This window comes from Pan troglodytes, chromosome X (assembly GCF_028858775.2).
Source record: "Pan troglodytes isolate AG18354 chromosome X, NHGRI_mPanTro3-v2.0_pri, whole genome shotgun sequence".
Lineage (NCBI taxonomy): Eukaryota > Metazoa > Chordata > Mammalia > Primates > Hominidae > Pan > Pan troglodytes.
In genome coordinates this window covers 135,068,467-135,078,516 of record NC_072421.2, presented here as the reverse complement: position 1 = coordinate 135,078,516, position 10,050 = coordinate 135,068,467, and positions in this window count along the sequence as shown.

Below are 10,050 nucleotides of genomic sequence, written 5' to 3'. Positions count from 1 at the left end.
AGATCACCTTTTTATTTTTTATAAAGAGTCTAAACAAGCCAAAAAGCTTCCAAGTAATTTGGGACTAAAGAGAAAAACATTTCCAAAAGGTCTCAGTGCAGCCCCTCTGCTGACACCCCAGGACTGGCTCCACAGGGCTGAGCAGGAAACAAGACCTGCTATGCTGATTGCAGTGGCTTGGGTAGAACCCCAAAGACATTACTGCTTCTTTCTTACTTTTTTAGTTAAGGATGTGAGGGTGATCTGGCTGCAACATCTGTCACCCCATTGATCGCCAGGATTGACTGAGCTGATCTGGATGGCTGTGTGTGTGTGTGTGTGTGTGTGTGTGTGTGTGTACATATATGGTATATAGTATACTACATATACATATATACACACATATATACACGTATGTGTGTATATATACACATATATACACACACATGTACACATATACATACATACATATAGTCATAAGATTGTAACATATTTTTACCGTACCTTTTCTATGTTTAGATATATTTAGATACACAAATACTTAGCACTGTATTACAGTTGCCTACAGTATTTAGTACAGTAACATGTTATGCAGGTTTGTAGCCTAGGAGCAGCAGGTTGTACCATATAGCCTAGGTGTGTAGCAGGCTATATAATCTAGGTTTGTGTAAGTGCACTCTGTGATGTTCACAGAATGACAAAATCGCCTAATGACACATTTCTCAGAATGTATCTCCATCATTAAACAATGCACGACTGTATATATATGTGTGTGTGTGTGCACACGTGCACTTGTGCATGTGGAATAAAAGAATGAATGAATGAACGAATCTATCAATCTATCAATGAATTCAGGTATTCAAAAGTAAATGAAACCAGCTATTCAGAACCTATGAAAGAAATGGCTAAGCATTAATTGCAGAGATTTGTATCTCTTCCTGGGTTTCTCAGAGCCTTTTGGTTAAATTTCTGGTTCTCTGTGATGAACTTGACAAGGAAGGTTGTTAAGCAGTGAGTGAGTGGGATTATGGGTACATAACCTACTACTTCATTTGCTAGGCAACTATAATTCTAGTAAACACACTACAGTGTGGCTGGAGGAGTATAAGAGACCTGTTCATGCTCCCACTAGGATTGTTAAAGCATTGCCTTCCTCTCCTGTCCTTCAGCTTCTGTCCTTCTTGGGCTGGCCCTAAAGAAGACTCACGTTCATCAACTCAATTGTGTTTTTGGCACCAAGAAACCTACTTATTATATCACCTTATCACCTTCTTGATCTCTCTCTCTCTCTCTCCCTCTTGCCTTCCTCTGCCCTGAATCGGAACAGGAGGTGATAGTCCTAGTGGTGGTGGTGATGGTAGGTGGGTGACATGGAATTGGGCAGTTCTGAGGGGTCTCAGTTGATTTCCCGATGGAAGTTTAACTACCCTCAATTTTTATTTTTTTTTTTATTATTTTTTTTGAGATAGAGTCTCGCTCTGTCACCCAGGCTGGAGTGCAGTGGCGCCATCTCAGCTCACTGCAACCTCTGCCTCCCGGGTTCAAGTGATTCTCCTGCCTCAGCCTCCTGAGTAGCTGGGACTACAGGCACCCGCCACCACGCCAGGCTAATTTTTGTATTTTTAGTAGAGACGGGGTTTCACCATGTTGGCCAGGATGGTCTCGCTCTCTTGACCTCGTGATCCGCCCACCTCGGCCTCCCAAAGTGCTGGGATTACAGGCCTGAGCCACCGGGCCCGGCCTTCAAATTTTTACCCAACTCTTACAATAGGTATGCACATTAAGGAGGCCCTTCCCTTTCTACAAAAATCCCTCCCTTATGAATGACCTCAATCTTAACCCACTGCATTAAATTAGGGTTTTACTTATGGTAGTCAGTTCTAAATGTGGATTATGCAAACAATGGATTATTTACAGAAGGTTTGAAACTCTAAACTGGTTTTCTGCTTGTTCCCCCAACCTTCCACCCACCCTCGCCCCAACACATACACACTCACACACCTTACCTGTTTTCTCTTAATTGGTGTGACCTCAAGCAATACGACCAATTTTATCATTAACCTATGAAAAAAACTAATTGGATGTCAAATATGTTGCGCAAAACTTCTATAATCCAATCAAACGTTTGGCTCTGGATTGTTTTGCTTGTATATGAGGTGATGAAAACAAAATGAATGTGTCAGGCACTCTGGGAGTTGTTTCAAATTTCTGAAGCCAATAAGGTACCACTCTGTAAATTACTATTTCAGTACATTAAACACATCCCTGGTCATCTTAATGAAGAAATATTTCTCCAAGAATGCCAGTTTACTCAGAGGAATAACTTCCCAGGTTAATAACTATTAGCATGTGATCACTTCTATAGGTAGGGAATATTTTGTACTATATTAGGTTCATTGTTTAATTGACTGGATGCTATTATGAAGCTGCTGAAAAGAAATAAACTTGCAATTATTGTTAACTATAAATCTCAATGATTTATATTAATAACTTGGGCCTGACTACATGTTCAACTGTGACAGTAAGAACAAAGTACTGATAGAGCAGATAAGGTTCAATATTCAGGAAAGAGCATTTATTAAGAGGATGAGACACTTTGAAATGATCAATCAGAGTGGATAATAATATGAACTGCTTCCAGTTACAAATTAATGATTTGATGACTGGGTGCGGTGGCTCATGCCTGCAATCCCCATACTTTAGGAGGCGGGGGTGGGTGGATCACTTGAGGTCAGGAGCTCAAGACCCGCCTGGCCAACATGGTGAAACCCCATCTCTACTAAAAATACAAAAATTAGCCAGGCACGGTGGCATGCCCCTGTAATCCCAGTTACTCAGGAGGCTGAGGCAGGAGAATTGCTTGAACCTGGGAGGTGGAGGTTGCAGTGAGCTGAGATCGCACCACTGCACTCTAGCCTGGGCGACAGAGCAAGACTCCATCTCAAAATTAATAGATAAATAAATAATAATGATTTGAACACTTCCCCAGAGCAGTTAGGAAATTATTTACATGTAGTAATCTTAAAATGAATCATCCCTCTCTGTGGTAATCTTACCTATCTGCCAAGTCCCAGCTCAAATGCTGACTTTATGAAGCACCCTTGGATTTACAAAAAGGACCATCAAGAAAGAACAGAGTGGACAAATGTCCAAGTATTTAGCTTGTTCTTGGAGCTGAAAGGAGGTCAGTATTGCTGGAAACTGGTGAGCAAGGATGAAAGTGGGAGCAAAGGGAACTGGCATGGTAATGAAGGCAGTCTTTACTGTGGAAGTATTAGAAAGTAACTGAAAAAACTTTACTCTAGGGGTATAGATAAGGGTAGAATTAGGTGGGAAATATGATCTCACCCACTTTCTCAAAGACCATTCTTGCTGCAGTTTAAAGTACAGGTAAAGGGAGATAACAGTGGAAAGAAGACCAGTTAATAAGCTTATTGAGTTGGCCAGGTGAGAGATAATGGTAGCTTGGTAGCTTAGACTAGGGTTGTGGCAGTGGAGGTGTTAAAAAGTACACAGATTTACTACATTTTGGAGGTAAAAATGTCAGGACTTGATGAATGACATACAAAGCATGAAGTTTAAAAAATAAGTATGGAGGATATTTTTCAAGGTATGGACATTAATTGCTAGTTCTCTGGTTATGACACAGAGATAGAGAACCCTAGAGGCTCAAAAATAGCAGTTTGGGGATATCTTTCAATTAAGAGGTATTTGTAGAATAAGGGTCAGTCAAATCACTTCTGTGCCAAAGCATCTAGGATTAATTTTGTTCCAATCAGCTGGACTCACCCTCCTTAGTCAAGGTTTAACCAGTGAATTTATTAAGAAATATTTATGGAGGGTCTATTGTGTGGCTAGTACTACTCATGATCAATGTGAGGGCAAAAAATAGCCCTCAAAAAGTAAACCAGAGCTTTTCTAAAGTCCAATTTATTAACTGGCATTCCTATTAACAATACACAACCTTAAAGAACAAGCCACTCTCTAGTTAGAAATGATATTCTGGGTCAAGTAACATAGCTATTGATGAGAAAAAAAATTTTTTTTAATATACAAATTAGACAAATATTTCAGTAGATGTAAAAATAAGTTGGATCTTGGGTTCAATGTCAGGAATTAGGGAAAAGGTGAAATAACATGGCAGGTAAAATAAACAAGGAATGTTGTATTTGAAGCACTAAACTCTAAGTCAGTTACAGTTCCATTTCTGCTACTAACTTTTTGACCTTAAGCAAAAAGTCCCTTTTGTTTCTGGGCCATAGTTTTCTCATTTACCAGATAAGGAAGGTAGATTAAATGATCTCTAAGATTTTGTTCAACTCCAATACTCTGTGAGTCTGATTCACAAAAAGTCTAACTGAGAGTTTCAAATATAGAGATAGAGTTAGGTTACTATAATAAGCTTTTCCTAAGACAATAAGGAGATGAAATATGCACAACATAAAATAATTTCTTAAAGTTATATATTGTCAAGGCATAAAAGAGTTAGAAACACGGAAATTAAAAGTTGTAGCATCAACATGTAATCCAGAAAAAGGAAATTTATAGAGTAAGAGAATAAGAAGTTCTCAGTGTTTCTACAGCATAATCAGGAGAGAGTGATCTGTTCTAGGTAGCAATTTTAGTTGTTTAGACAGAAATGTACCAAGGGTAAAGAACAGGGAGTCTTTAGGACCACAGAATTTGACAGAAACATACTAGAAACACAATTTGTCTTTCCCTTTACTGTGATTCTCTGTTCATGAAGCTTCCAAGTGGTAGATTACATTACCAAGTGGGGTGCCTATAATCCAGCTGGTCCCATTTATCGGCCTAGGGGCCACTCTCATAGTAAACTAATTAACCAACTTTCTGATTTACTTTTAGTCTCTTATGGGGATTTGAAGAGTGAATTCATTCACTGGAACCAGAACACCCCTTGGTCACAAGAATAAAATGTGTTTCTGTATCCACAAGGATGAAAACCAGCCCCTGGAGCCAAAGTGGTCTCAAAGGCATAGGAAACATAAAACCCTCAACGGAAGTAAATATACCACATGAGTCAGAGTTGTTTTATATTTTGGTTGAGATGCAGCATGTCATGGTGGTGGTGGTGATTGTTGTTAAGAACTGAAACACTGGCTTCTCCACCTTTTCAAGTGCTTGTGAACAGCAAGCAGCAGCCTTGCAAGGGCTGGTCTCAACCCATTTCTTTCCTCCTGTGTCTAGTTTACACATTCCTATGGCACCAAGTTTCCATAACCCTTTAAACTGTGAGAAAAGTACACTATATAGTAGTAAAAATCAACAGTCAATTTCATCTTCAAAATGGAAAAAGCACTTGGCAGACATCATTAATTCATCCTTACCACATTCCTATGAGATGAGCATCATCCTTATTTTCTAGATGATAAACCAAAACTTGTCTTACAGGAGCAGGAACGTCCTAGTGTATTAAATAGATCTCAAATATATTCCTCTTTCTTACTTAAATTTCATACTTCTTTTTAAAAGGCAACTAAACTCAGAATTCTTTTCATGTTTACAAGTCGTTTACATGTCATAAATTGATTTTCCCTTTGTCAAATATGCAGAGTAATTATTAAGCAATGCAAATAGGAGGAGCACTTTGGTGTGTAGCCTCTATTTAAAATTCTAAAATATTTGGAGAGCAAGACTGGGAATTATACTATATTATCAGCAAACTGATTGTGAAAATATTATAAGGAAAAGGATTCTAGAATATAGCTTCAGCATGTCTATGTGAACAGCTTCAAAATTACTTCTTCACACAATGTTTTATTATCAGCACTCAAAGAACTTGGTTCAGTTACAGCAAAAAGTGACAAAATGAAAACCAATTAAATGACATGGGGGGAGGGGCTGTCTGGAAACATCTTGTTTAAATTGTGCAGTAAACATGTGGTTTCTAATGCTCTTGGTTACTGGGTTTCCTCTAAAAGGATGAGAAACCCTTGTTTCCCAGTCCCCTGGTCCTGTACACAATTTTTGTTCCATTTCTGGAATCAACTGGAGCCTGGATTCTTTTACAGAAAGAAGAAAATAAAGACCAAGAAACATCAAATTTTTTGGACTTGCTTTGCTTTTCCTTTTTAAAATTTGAATGCAGAAAAGTACACAGGAAAATAAACTATCTGATAATTTGATGTCTGGGCTCTGGGACCAAGAGTTTTAAATTGGGTAAGCCAGCCTGAAAGTACACAGGCTAATGAAAGGTGGCTAACCCCAGAAAAAGCCAAACCAGAAGTTGAGCCCTGGGGAGTAATTAAACTGGGAAAAGACCAAAAATACTTCTACTAGAAAGAAATGAAAACACAAAAGTATAATCTCTCTCCAAACAGACTGACCAACTATCTTAAATAGTGAATGCCCTCTATGATAATTCACTTTCCCAATCTTGTACTTTTCTTCAGTTCATTTTGAAGAAAAAGTTCAAAGTCTACATTCTGTTGCTGTCAGACATACTTTTCACACCTTGAAGGAAGGGAATTCAAAATTGGTTTTGAAGTGTCTTGCAGACTGAGACCTTTTTTTTTTCTAACCACTTTAGTCTGTTCCTTTTAACAATTAGCTACTTATTTAGGAGTGTGGGGGTAACGGAGAACAGTACCCCCCATGGAAAATAAAATTGTACTTCCACTTTTGAGGCTTTTAAGCTACATTGGACTCAACTTCAATAAGCATGCCAAAAGACCTATTTGAAATAGTAGATTTTCTCTGCCCCAGGCCAAATCCATAAAAAAATACAATTGATCCATCTTTAGGATACCTTCTAAACCCCCTGAAATAAAAGACTACAGCTTCTTTAGCAATTAAATAGATCCTGGGTTAGAAATATATAATATAGAGATATATTTAAAGTTATCAAAGTATATGGTTTATAACAAATTCCTAATCAACCCATGGCTATTCTGTTTGCAAGTCTTCTTAATGATTTTATACAAAGGATCCATTTCATTGAAATGTGTTTCCAGATAATAACAAAAAGAGAACAAGGCAGTAGTTTCAGATTTAGACATTGGCTTCAGAAGTTCAGTAGATTGTAGCCAAGTATAGAACCCTGGAAGTTGTCAAGGAAACAGAGTGGTTTTGTGTAGGCTTTCTGGTAGGCTTCTCTTTTGCCTCTGCCTTTGCACTTCTACTGAAGCAGTGTCTAGGCATTAGGAATGTTCCAAACCATGAGACACATGTGTTCAGAAATATACTAAAGGAAGAATAGGTTCTTAGATGCCAAGAAATTCCTAGATAAAGTCTAATTTAAAGTACACACACCATTCTGAAATGTTTTTCAAAAATTACATTTTCCTTCAACCAAGAATCTCTTGAAGTTATTCCTCAGATTGAGACCATCAGTATTTGAAGTTGTAAAATGTTCAAATATTACTCTTAAAATTCCTCAATATCTACTCTTAGAGAAAAGATAAAATGTCATAATCCTCTGTCTGTTCTTCACGAAATTACCTATTATACTTTCTCAAAAAACCCTCTGATGGTCCTTCAACTCATGAATGGATAAATAAACTGTGGCATATCCATAAAATGGAATACAACTCAGCAATAAAAAAGAAGGAAAACAATATGGATGGATCTTTAAGCATTATGCTAAGTGAGATAAGCTAGACTCAAATGGCTACATATTTTAAGATTTCATTTCTATGTTAATCTAGAAAACATAAAACTATAGATTAGAAAACAGAGGTTGGTGGAGAGGGAGCAGTTGACTATACAGAGATACGGGGGAGTCTGGGGAGGTGATGAAATGCTCTGTATCTTGATCAAAACTTGTAGAACTAAAAAGGGTGAATTTTACTGCAGAGAAATTATAACTCAATAAACCTTTTAAAAATTAGAAATGTATTTTAAGTTTCCCCTCCCCCAAAAAAACAAATGCACACAGGTGGTAATTTAGATTTAGTGTATAACTTCTCAGTATAGTCATATGACAGATCACACATAATAGTATATAAAACGAACCCAGAGATTAAAATTATTCCAATGCAAGGGGCTCTGAAGCAAAATTTTATTATAATAATCTTTATACTATTTTCCACCAAAAATATTTTAAAGTCTCAGTGAAAATATTATAATACTAAAAGTCTCACTTACACTTTCCAAATAAAAGGTACCTAAGTCTATTTCAAAATGAACTATAAGGGCAGCTCTTTATAATATGACATAATGTGTGTGTGTGTGTGTGTGTGTGTATACACATAATACATATACATAATCTCCAAATCTAGAGTAAGTTTTCCAATCTATGGTATACTGATCCATCAATAAGGTAATATTTAGAAACTTTTTACCATTTGATCCATATTATATATGTGATGGTTAATACTGAGTGTCAACTTGATTGGATTGAAGGATGCAATATTAATCCTGGGTGTGTCTGTGAGGGTGTTGTCAAACAAGATTAACATTTGAGTCAGAAGGCTGGGGAAGACAGACCCACCCTTAATCAGGTGGGCACCATCTAATCAGCTGCCTGCGAATATAAAGCAGCAGAAAAACGTGAAGAGGCGAGACAGGCCTAGCCTCCCAGCCTACATCTTTCTCCCCTGCTGGATGCTTCCTGCCCTCGAACATCAGACTCCAAGTTCTTCAGTTTTGGGACTCAGACTGGCTCTCCTCGCTCCTCAGCTTGCAGACAGCCTATTGTGGGACCTTGTGATCATGTTAGTTAATACTTAATAAACTCCCCTTTACATATATATAAAATAGGATATATATATATAGAATAGAATATATATACATATATATATGTTCCAAACCATGAGACACATGTGTCAGAAATATACTAAAGGAAGGATAGAATTTAAAGTACACACACCATTCTGAAATGAGATATATATATATATACACACATATATATATACACATATACATATACATATATATATATATATATCCTGTTAGTTCTGTCCTCTAAGAGAACCCTAATACATTATACTTCTGGTAAACCAATATTTTCTTCTACATTTTATTAGCAGTGTATTACATTGGAAGCTTTAAAAAAATTTCATTAATCCAGAGAGTTAATATAAATGAGACAAACATTTATGATATACCTACTATGCTTCTGGCACTGTACTAGCTCCTTGCTATTGCAATTAATTTTACAATCAGCCTCCAGGCACGTGGCTAGAGCCTGTAATTCCAGCACTTTGGGAGGCCAAGGCAGGCAGATCACCTGAGTTCAGGAGTTTGAGACCAGCCTGGCCAACATGGTGACGTCTCTACTAAAAATACAAAATTAGCCAGGTGTGGTGGCACACGCCTGTAATCCCAGCTACTCGGGAGGCTGAGGCAGGAGAATCGATTGAACCCAGGAGGTGGAGGTTGCGGTGAGCAGAGATCACGCCACTGCACTCCAGCCTGGGTGACAGAGTGAGACTCCATCTCAAAATAAATAAATAAATAAAAATGAAAATAAAAATTAAAAAAAGTCAGACTTATGAAGTACATGCATCTATCTTCGTTTTATAGATAAGGAAAGAGAGGCTGAAGGAAATTGAATGACTTGTCCCAAATCACCCAGCCAGTTTATGGTACAGTCTGGATTCGAACCCCAGTCTGGCTAGCACTTTAAGGTGATTGAGCAATGAGTAGGCTTTTGAATGGTCAACTGGGTGATGAAACAGGCCTGAGACTATTAAAGGTTTACACTATAAAGTTGGAACACCAGTATTTGATTCAAACTATAGCAAAAGCACTTTTCATTCACTCAAGAAATCTTATTTAAGGATTTTTCTTGGGTTTGACTGTCCTAACTTCATCCACTTGTTTTTCACTGTTTCAGTTGATTCCCTCGGTTTCACAGGGTTTTAGAAAAGATCTTTAATCTTCCAAGCCTGGAAACACAGTCAAGCATTTGAATGTTATTTAACGATGTGTTTGTAAAGGAAAAAGCCAGGACACTGATTCAAACACACCCTGAGAGGGAATGTTCTGTGTTATACCTAGTGTTGCACTCCAGGAAAAAAAGTAGCAGAGATAACCCTGGAGAAGACAGCACTGGCACACAGTTTCAGACATGCATGTTATAAGAGAAAGTGGATGCATACGAAGCAC